Here is an 11,152-nt window from a genome sequence, read left to right as displayed (position 1 = left end):
AACAGGGGTAGCGAAGAGTCAGGGCTTGTAAGGACTGCCAACTCCGACAGGTACTGTTTTAATGAGGCGAAGGCCGCTGCCTGCTCTGGACCCCAAGCGAAGTCTTTTGCGCCATGGAGAGTTTTGAGGAAGGGGAGACTTCGCTCAGCGAATTTGGAGATGAATCTGTTGAGGGCGGCCAACCTGCCCGTCCGGCGCTGGACATCTCTGGCGGACTGCAGAGGCGTCATGTTGATGATGGCCTGAATTTTGGTTGGGTTGGCCTGGATGCCGCGGTGTGATACCAGGTAGCCTAATATTTTTCCCTGGCGAACGCCGAAGATGCACTTTTCGGGGTTCAGGCGAAGTCGTGCGTCCCGCATGTTCGCGAATGTCTCGGCGAGGTCAGCAAGATGGTCCTCCTTGCTCCTGCTGGCAACGACGATGTCGTCCACATATGTGAATATATTTCTGCCGACTTGCCCCTCGAGCACTGTTTTGGTAAGCCGGGAGAAGGTGGACCCGGCGTTCTTGAGTCCCTCCGGCATTCTGATGAAGCAATATGTGCCGAAGGGTGTTATAAAGCTGGTGCTAGCCTTGTCTTCCTCCTTCATATATATTTGGTGATAACCGGAGAAGCAGTCGAGGAGTGACATGACTTCGCATTCGGTCGCGCTATCGACTATTTTGTTGATCCGCGGCAACGAGAAGTTGTCCTTTGGGCAGGCCTTGTTGAGACTGGTGAAGTCGATGCACATTCGCCACTTGCCGCCCTTTTTTTGCACCATCACGATGTTGGAGAGCCACGTGGGGTAAGCCACTGGCTCGATAAATTTGGCTTCGAGGAGGCGGTGTACCTCGGCCTTGGCGGCCTCTGTCTTCTCGTCGGACATTTTGCGGAGCCGCTGCTTTTTCGGTCTCACCGAAGGGTCGATTCCCAAGCTGTGCTCAATTATGGATCGGCTGACCCCGACCAGGTCGAGGGCTGACCAGGCGAAGACGTCTTTGTTCTTGGACAGGCAGCAGAGGAGTTTCTCCTCTTCCTGCGAAGTGAGGTCTTCGCTGATGGTGACTGTCTGCTTGGGCGTGGCCTAGTCTAGGGGAACAGTCTTGGTCCCGTCGTTGCTCTGTAGCTGTGCCTTGTCGTGTTCTTTGTCGGTTAGGCCGACGGACGCAGGGACCTCACGCTGGGCCGTGAGGCAGTGCACATTTCTTTGCCCGGGGACGAAGTCCCGCTCTATGTTGCGCACAGTCTGCTGATTGCCGTAGACCGCAATGGCGCCTAGCGGACCTGGTATCTTCATGCACAGGTACAGTGAATGGCTGCCTCAAACTTGTTGATAGAGCCCCGGCCCATGATGGCATTGTACGGATACACCATATCGACGATATCAAAGGTTATTTGTTCACTTCGGGCATTGGGTGCTACACCGAAGGAGAGAGGCAATTCTATTTTGCCGACAGGAAAAGTGCCCTTGCCGCCGAAACCATACAACGGGTTGTCCGAAGGCTTGAGCAGGCTGTGGCTTATGCCCATGCGGTCGAAGGCATGGAGGAAAATGATGTCTGCTTGACTGCCATTGTCGACTAGGACTTTGTGCAGGTCCCAGCCTGCCACGCTGCAGTTGATAACCATGGCGTCGATGTGGGGGGTGCTGCGCAGGTCGACGTCTCGTGCGTCGAAGGTTAGCGGTACGTGGGACCACTTTGTCTGCACGACTGGGCCGGTGATGGCGACGTGGTTGATGCTGCGGTAGTGGTCCCGCTTTTGCCACTTTGTGTCGAAGTCGGTGCTGGACCCCCCAGTGATCATGTGAATGACTCCGCGATATGGCTGATCGGCGAAGTCTTCTTGTTTTGGGGCGTGGGGTTGTTCTGATGTTGCTGGTGTGGAGGTGGGGGTGGGGGAGGTACGATTTGTACTTCCTGGTGGTGTTGGTATGCGTGGTGCGGTGGATGCTGGGCGGGGGCGTGGATGTATGGTGGAGGGGGTTGCTGATAAGTGTGCGCGACAACTCTGGGGTTGTCGGCTGGCTGCGCCCGTGCCATCCTGTCTTTGGTGGCCTTCGTCTCTGTGCAGTCTCTGGTTTGGTGTGCGCAGTCTTCGCCATGAAAAAGATAGTAGAATCGGCGCGGCGGCTGCGCACGCCCCCGACCCCTACCGCGAGTTCCGTTTCCGCGGCCCTGGCTGGATACTCTTGGCGGCGAGGGGCGTCAGCAGCGGGGTGCTGGTTGGCGATGTTGTGCACTTGCTGCTGATTGCGGCCGTCTCGACCGGAGTCTGGCTGCGGAGTCCTCGTCCACGTGCGGCTGGACTGTGGAGCATCTTTGGGTTTCCTCTGAGACTCAACCTTGCGCTAGTGGAGCTCTTCGGATTTTGCATATTTTTCAAATAGCTGATATAATTCCTGGAGGTTCTTGGGCGGGTCCCTGATGCAGTGGCTGTAAAGGACGCCGGCGCGAAGGCCACTGATGGCGTAGTGGATGGCGATCTGGTCATCAACTGAGGGGAGCTGTGACTTGAGTGTTAGAAACTTGCGGTAATACTCCCGCAGAGTCTCTTTTTCCAGCTGCTTGCAGAGTGAGAGTTCGGCCAAGGCGTCGGTGTCTGGGCGGTACCCTTGGAAGTTGAGCAGGAATTTGTCCCGGAGGCTTCTCCAGGAGTCAATGGACAGCGGGGGCAACCTGGTGAACCAGGTGAGAGCTGGGCCTTCGAGGGCGATGATGAAAGACTTGGCCATCGTGGCGTCGTCCCCTCCGGAAGATGCAACGGCGACTTGACAACTCATGATGTACTGTGCTGGGTCCGTGTTGCCGTTGTACTTGGGATAGCTCCCTGCCCGAAAGTTGGCAGGCCAGGGTGTCACTTGCAGGTGTGGTGCCAGGGGACTTCGCTCGTCGAGGTAGTTGACCCCTTGGATTGGCGCGGCGTGTGGGAAGGCGTGGTCGCGCTGGGGGAAGTGTAGGTCTTCCATTTGCGCGCGCTGTTGCAGGGGTGGCCCGTGCTGCAGACCGAGGTGGCCTTCGCGCTGCATCAGCGCGATCTCCCGCTCGAGGTCCTGGGCCTTCTGCTCTTCGTCGCGTATCATTTGCCGCACCTTGGCTAGTGCAGACACACGCTGGCGCTTGGCCTCCAGTATCTCTTTTTGCCTCTGGAGATTGCGGTTCTTGATGCGCAAGGCGCGCAGCTGTAGCTGTTCTTCCGCTGAGACGCCGAGGACTTCACCGTCCTCGGTGAGGTCCGCGCCCTCCGGTGGGGCGAAGCCTGGGGGAGGTTGCGGTTGTCCTTCAGGGCCGCAGGTGCGGACAGCGTCGTCTTCGCAGGTGCGGAGAACATCGTCTTCGCAGGTGCGGAGAACGTCGTCTTCAGTAGCCTCTTGGTGGGTGGAGTGGGTGAGGGCGAGGGCCTTGCCCTTTTTTGCGGCCAGCAGTGCTGCCTTCGCAGCCTCGTCAGCCTTCGAGCTAGCTTTCTTGGGTGCCATCACGGGTGGTTTTCTCGTAGCACGAACGGTGGGCGCCAAATGTTGGAACTTGCTCTCTAGTGCAAGGGGATCCAACGGGGGTGTGTAGTGACGTAAACAGGGTTCTCGCACGAGATGGCAATAGCTCTGTTAATCTGGCCTCTCAAGGGCACTGTGCGGGGGTATTTATAGGTATCTGAGTGCCCAGCGTCCTGTGTTAAGGACGCATGTGCCCTCAGACACCTATATTATCCCCGGAATATTCCCATAAAGCGGGGTTATAGATCGTAATTACAGGGATGCCTTTACAAATTAGGCCCGTAATGCGCAGCGGCCACGCAGGGCCTGTTACAATGGGCCGGATCACACGTGGGCCTCCATGCTGGACGAGGTCGCAAGATGGGACGACCTCGTCACAGGTCTTCGTCCGGTGACGTATGGGACGAAGGGTGAGCCTGCCCGTTGTCTTGTCTCCGTTGGTCCAGCGATTACGGCGAAGGCATCGAGCGAAGGGTGGCGTCTTCGCCTTCGCCCCAACAGAATCCCCTGAGGCATGCTCCTAGGGTTCATCGTTTCCGAAAGAGGCATCGAGGCCAACCCAGAGAAAATCGCAGCCATCACCAATGTGGGACCCATCAGGGATTTAAAAGGAGTACAAAGGGTCATGGGATGCCTTGCGGCTCTAAGCCGCTTCATCTCGCGCCTTGGCGAGAGAGGATTGCCCTTGTACCGCCTCTTAAGGAAGGCCGAGCGCTTCACTTGGACCCCCGAGGCCGAGGAAGCCCTCGGAAACTTAAAGGCACTCCTTACTAACGTTCCCATCTTGGTGCCCCCCGCTGCGGGATAAGCCCTCTTGGTCTACGTAGCCGCAACCACTCAGGTGGTCAGCGCCGCGATCGTAGTCGAGAGACGAGAAGAAGGGCATGCACTGCCCGTCCAAAGGCCAGTCTACTTCATCAGTGAGGTACTATCCGAGACCAAGATCCGCTACCCGCAAATCCAGAAGCTACTGTACGTAGTAATTCTGACACGGCGAAAATTGCGACACTACTTCGAGTCTCATCCGGTGACTGTGGTGTCATCCTTCCCCCTGGGAGAGATCATCAAGTGCCGAGAGGCCTCGGGTAGGATAGCAAAATGGGTGGTGGAACTCATGGGCGAAACAATTTCATTTGCCCCTCGGAAGGCCATAAACTCTCAAGTCTTGGCAGACTTCCTGGCTGAATGGGTCGACACCCAATTGCCGACAACTCCTATCCAGCCCGAGCTTTGGACCATGTATTTCGATGGGTCGCTCATGAAAACAGGAGCAGGTGCTGGCTTGCTCTTCATCTCACCCCTCGGGAAACAGGTGCGCTACGTGTTGCGCCTCCATTTTCCGGCGTCAAACAACGTGGCTGAGTATGAGGCTTTGGTTAATGGGTTGCACATCGCCGTCGAGCTAGGGGTTCGGCGCCTCGACGCTCATGGCGACTCGCAACTTGTCATTGACCAAGTCATGAAAAACTCCCACTGCCGCGATCGGAAAATGGAGGCCTATTGCGATGAAGTTCGGCGCTTGGAAGATAAGTTCCATGGGCTAGAACTCAACCATGTTGCTCGACGGTACAACGAGACCGCGGATGAGCTGGCGAAAATAGCCTCGGGGAGGATGACGGTTCCCCCGAACGTCTTCTCCAGGGATATATATCAACCATCCGTCAAACTCGACGACGCGCCCGAACCTGACGAGACCTCGGCTCAACCCGAGGTACCCTCGGCCGCCGAGGGTGAGGCCTTGCGCATCGAGGGAGAGTGGAATGGGGTTGCGCCAAACCAAAGCTGGCAGACCCCGTACCTGCAATATCTCCTCCGGGGAGAGCTGCCCCTCGACAAGGCCGAAGCTCGGCGACTGGCTCGGCGCGCCAAGTCGTTCGTTTTGCTAGGTGACAAAAAAGAGTTATACCACCGCAGCCCCTCAGTCATTCTCCAACGATGCATATCCGTCGCCCAGGGACAAGAGTTGTCACAAGAAATACACTCTGGGGCTTGCGGTCACCATGCAGCACCTCGGACCCTCGTCGGAAACGCTTTACGACAAGGTTTCTACTGGCCGACCACGGTGGTCGACGCCACTAGGATTGTACGCTCCTGCCGAGGGTGTCAATTCTACGCGAGATAGACGCACCTGCCCGCTCAGACCCTACAAACAATACCCATCACTTGGCCGTTTGCCGTATGGGGTCTGGACCTCATCGGTCCCTTGCAGAAGGCACCCGGGGGCTTCAAGCACCTGTTGATCGCCGTTGACAAATTCTCCAAGTCGATCGAGGTCCGACCCCTAACCAGCATCGGATCCGAGCAGGCGGTGGCGTTCTTCACAAATATCATCCATCGCTTTGGGGTCCCAAACTCCATCATCACCGACAATGGCACGCAGTTCACTGGGAAGAAGTTCTTGGACTTCTGCGAAGGCCACCACATCCGTGTGGACTAGGCCGCCATGGCTCACCCAATGACAAATGAGCAGGTGGAGCGCGCCAACGGTATGATCTTGCAGGGACTAAAGTCGAGGATCTACAACGACCTCAACAAGTTCAGCAAGCGGTGGATAAAAGAACTACCCTCGATGGTTTGGAGTCTGAGGACGACGCCGAGTCGAGCCACGGGTTTCTTGCCGTTTTTCCTAGTCTATGGGGCCGAGGCCATCTTACCCACGGACTTGGAATACGGTTCCCCGAGGACAAAGGCTTACGACGACCAAAGCAACCAGACCAGCCGAGAAGATTCGTTAGACTAGCTGGAAGAGGCTCGGGACATGGCCTTACTACACTCGGCACGGTATCAGCAGTCTCTGCGACGCTACCACGCCCGAAGGGTTCGGCCCCGAGGCTTCCAATTGGGAGACTTGGTACTTCGGCTGCGACAAGACGCCCGAGGTCACCACAAGCTTACTCCTCCCTGGGAAGGGCCTTTCATCATCGCCAAGATTTTGAAGCCCGGGACATACAAGCTGGCCAACGACCAAGGCAAAGTCTACAACAACGCTTGGAACATCCAACAGCTATGTCGCTTTTACCCTTAAAAATGTTTCAAGTCGTTCATGTATCTCGCTTTTCTTTACATGCACAAATAAAGTCTAACCGTCAAGGAAGGATCAGCCTTGCCTCGGCAAAGCCCGACCCTCCCTCGGGGGCTAGAAGGGGGGAACCCCCTCTGCGTCAAAATTTTCCTCGGGAAAGTCTTTTACTAGAACGTCTTTCGTGCTTTTCGACTGCGTCGATAACAGAATCCTAACGACGAGTGAGAGAGACCTTGAACGGCAAGGTCGACCGAGCCGAGGGACTCCTACGCCTCCGGGATATGGATACCTCACTCATCACCTTCCACATCGTAGTGGGAAGCGAGCACGGCGAAGGCCCGCCTAACGTCGTGGTGCAGCGCCCTGTGGAGTCTGTCGCGCACATGGCCGCCCAAGGCCCGCAGATGACTCTGGGGGGAGCTACCCGAGGAGACGCCGTCGAGGCCGAAGGCCTGGCAAAAGGCCGAGATAGCCTTAGACATGGCCACACGGTCGGCCTCCTTCTGCTCAGCCGCCTCGACAAGCGCCTTGCAGTTCTTGACGGCCTTGTTAAGAGCCGTCTCGAACCCTGCAGCCAGCAGGACAACTTTCTTCATACGAAAGGAGAAGAATGGAGACAAAAACAAAGTCGCAAAGCGGGCAAAACATACCTTCGGCTCGGTCACGCTGCTGTGAGGCCATGCCTCGGGCAGACCGGGCAGACCCGACGACCACAACCAGACCCTCCACAAGGGTCCCGACCCAAGCGGTCGTCTCGGGTCTAGAAAGGAGGAAGCCCCCTCTGTGTCAAATCTTTCCTCGGAAAAGTTTTCTGCTGAAACGACTCCCGTGCCTTTCGACTGCGTCGATGGGGGAATCCTAATGACGAGCGAGAGAGACCTTGAACGGCAAGGCCGACCGAGCCAAGGGACTCCTACGCCTCCGGGATACGGATACCTCACTTGTCACCTTGCGCGAAAGGTAGCTCACGCTCGGATAAGTGATTCTGCTACTAACGAACAAGTCCTAATGCTTGAAACAAGAGGAAAGAAACACGACTTTATACCCAAATATTCAGGCCTCGACTGCCACAATGAACAAACACACATACTTGGGGTAACAATGGTACCTAGACTTAGACGTCGGCAATGCCCTCGGCGGTTGTCCCGACCTACAGCAGATGTCTTAGTACTTAAAGCTATTACATCTCGCTCTCAAGAGGGTACCATTACAAACGGGACTCCGGGTCCATTCCCGCAGGAATGAACAACCTCCGCACCAGAAGGCCTGCGGGATAACAAACTCCAGGTGGCTCGCCGGCGGCCATTGCACCAACAGCGCAACAGTGACCTCCGTCTCGGGCGGCTAGACAGCAGTAGCGATGGCGTTAGGGCAAACGCTACTGCTGAAAGGCCCTCATTCATGTCCCCTCACGGGGGACGAGAACCAGCCATTAAAGCCAAAGAGCCGGAGGTCTGGGGCGCAGGTGGCACTGACGGTCTCGTCGGTGAAGGCAACCGCTTCGGCAAGGGGGAGCCTCACCTATGGCGACCACCCCCTCAGCACCGACTACAGCGGCCACCTGCCCACCAACACTGCACCGACGAGCGGCGCCCGCCCCAAAGCGCACCGGCAGGTCCTCACTCTCGTCCTCGCTGAGGCTGTCCCAGAACACGAGTACCGCCCTCGCGGCGTACGACGTGTTGTGCGACCCCCCGGTGCAGCCGACGGTGCCAGGAGGACCTAGACGTGGCTGGCCCGCGCACGGCGCAACCGACACCCGTGCGGCAAACGGGCAGCCACGCTCCGCCCCGGTGGTAGGAGGTGGCACCGGAAGCAGCGCTAGAGCCGCTCAGGCCAGGGAGCCAGACACGCGGCAGCTGCCAGCGCCACATACGGCGAGCGCCCTTCTCCCCCGATCACTGAGGGAAGGAGCGGGCCGCTGCCCACGCCAAGGCGGACCCTAGCTCGGTGCACCCTCCTCCCCAGCACGGATGATGAACATCCTTGAAGCTGAGGGTAGGGGGAGGCCACGACCCGGCTCGCTCTTCCCCACCACAAGGCCTACGGTCATCATCCTGGGTGACCGCCGGTGGGGGACTGCAGCCGGGCTTCTTGATGAAAATCCTTAAAGCCGAGCGATGATTGAAGAGCGCCAACCCCCACGGGGTCACGCTCCTCAAACAGCAGCAAAAAGAAGGCAATGCAGGTGCACCCCATCCGGGGACTCAAAAGGTGGAAAGGCGCGATGAATGCGAGAAGTGTGAAGGCATGGCTACTGCCCGGGGGATCGATCCCTTTTTAAAGGCAGATCTCCTCACTCGCACCTCCAAGCATCATGGGCAAAGTCTCCACTGACGTGCTCCAGGGTTCCCACCCTACGACACGGGGCTGGGTCCCACACGTCATGCGAGCTGACCCGAAACGCAAAGAAGGCAAACCGCCGCATGCGAAGCATGTAACCGCCCTGCGGCTATAAGCATTCCCCCATCCTCACCGAAACCAGCGGTCGAAAGGGCGAACCGCCATGCAGGAAGCACGCAACCGCACCACGGTTGTGCACCCTTTCGGCTTTGTTGCATCCAGCGGTCCAGCATGGAGGCCCAGGCCCACATGTCATGTAACCAGCGCAACGGTTACTACGTGCAAGGAAACCGCACCGCCACTCACGCCAATGCCGCATCTTCTCGACTGCAGAACCAGTGCCGCGACTCGAGGTAGCCCTGCGTGTGACCCAACAGCGCCAATTGAGTGCAACGATCACGGGTCAGTCAGCCACGGGGATAGGCGCGATGGTCGATATGGCCAAAAGTGGACCACCAGTAATTGCAACAACAGACGAGCAGAAGCAGCGGTCCCATCACCTACAAGCTCGCATCCTCTCCCGAAACGGAAGGGGAGCCCCCTCCCGCGGAGTAAAGACGACGCGCCCGTGTTCCGTTCCTCGAACGGCTCGCGCACGCGCAACAGACGCCCCGCGAATCACCCGTCCTGTCGCATTAACTCCTTGGCAGGGCAAGCGACACCTCCAGCAGGAGAAGCGGGCGCTGTTTCACCTCCGTCATGATGACTGCGTCAAAAAGGTGCGCCGCCTTATTTAAATTCATGTCCTTTTTCTTTCCCTCTCTCTCTCTTGCCACAGGGACCGGGAAAGGCGGTATTTCGAAAAAGGATCCTTCCCAGCGAAGGAAACAGGCCCCGAGCCCTCCTACTGATCAGCGGTTCGAAGGTTGCGCCCTCCGGGGTTCGGCAACCGCCCCAGAGCACTCAGGCTCCGAGCCCATTACTGATCAGGGGTTCGAAGGTTGGCCCCTCGGAAGGGTTCGACAGTCGCCCCAGAGCACGCAGAGTCAGGGAAGACCCTGGGTACATCAGTTACATGGCCGAGGCTCGGGCTACGCTCCCGAGGTACCCTAGGATATTTCCGAGACCAGCGGGAACGATTTTGTAACGGAATCCAACCGGAGGGAGGCATCGAGCCCTCGGACCCTATCGAATGGGTCCAGGTCCGGCAAATCACCTGCAGGTACTTTTGGAGCGCGCCTCTGGGCCACTAGCCAACCCTTATCGAATGGGGCTCGGGCGTCCACTCGGATCACTCGCTAGCAACTCACTGGAAACACCATGTTCAGCGCCCTCCGAGGGCAACATGGCGCTTTCCCCCCCCCCCTTCCTCCTTGCGGAAAGGCGACGAAGGAGCATACAATAGAAGTCGAGACGGTCCTTGATCGTCCTCTCGCTCCGTGCAGAGGCTCAGGGGCTGCTCTCGCACCAGGCTATGGCCGAACCGTTGACCACGTCAACAAACCAGCGTGAAAACTCGGAGCCTGACCGTGCACCCGGACTACGGCCAGGCCGCATGTGGGAACAACAAGGTCGACCGAGGCATCGCAAAAAGAGTTAAGACCTCAGAGGAGTCAAACCACTCCTCCGAGGCCTCGGGGGCTACACCCGGTGGGTGCGCTCGCACGCACCCACCGGAACAAAATATAACCGAGAAGGACCGGTCCCCTTGCAAAAATCTGGTAGAACCTCCAAGCGAGTGCCCGCACTCCCTTTGAGGCTCGGGGGCTACTGTCGGGTACCGTAAATAGGGGTACCCCCAACACTCCTAAACGCGGCTGGAAAACATCTTCAGAGCAAACAATAAACAGTTGATAAAGCGCGGTTCAAGTCAGGGCCTCGTCTACCAAGGGACGCGACCTCATCCGAGCCCAGCCTCGGCCTCGGGCGAGAACAGTAGTCCAGGGCGGATTCACGCCTCGCCCGAGGGCCTCCTCAGGCAGTGAGCGCACCCTCGGCTCGCCTGAAGCCCAGCTTGGGTAGACTTTGTCGTGCAGCGGCCTCGGCCAAATCGCCCTACCAACCGACCGTATCGCATGCGCATTTAATGCGGGGATCACCTGACACCTTATCCTGACACGCGTGCCTCAGTCGGCAAGGTCGAAGTGACCGCAGTCACTTCGCCCCTTTACTAACTGATCTAACGGGAAAACAGCGCTATTCACCCCGTTCCGACTGTTGTGCCAACCACCAGGGTAAAACTGAGTCACGATCTTCCACGAGTTCGGCCTCGGGCGCAACAGGGGTCTCCGCCTCGCCCGACCTCAGGCCTCGGCCTCAGCCTCGGCCTCGGGAGAAGGTCTCCACCTCGCCTGACCTCAGGCCTCGA

This window comes from Zea mays, chromosome 8 (assembly GCF_902167145.1).
Source record: "Zea mays cultivar B73 chromosome 8, Zm-B73-REFERENCE-NAM-5.0, whole genome shotgun sequence".
NCBI classification, from domain to species: domain Eukaryota; kingdom Viridiplantae; phylum Streptophyta; class Magnoliopsida; order Poales; family Poaceae; genus Zea; species Zea mays.
This window is presented reverse-complemented; position numbering follows the sequence as displayed.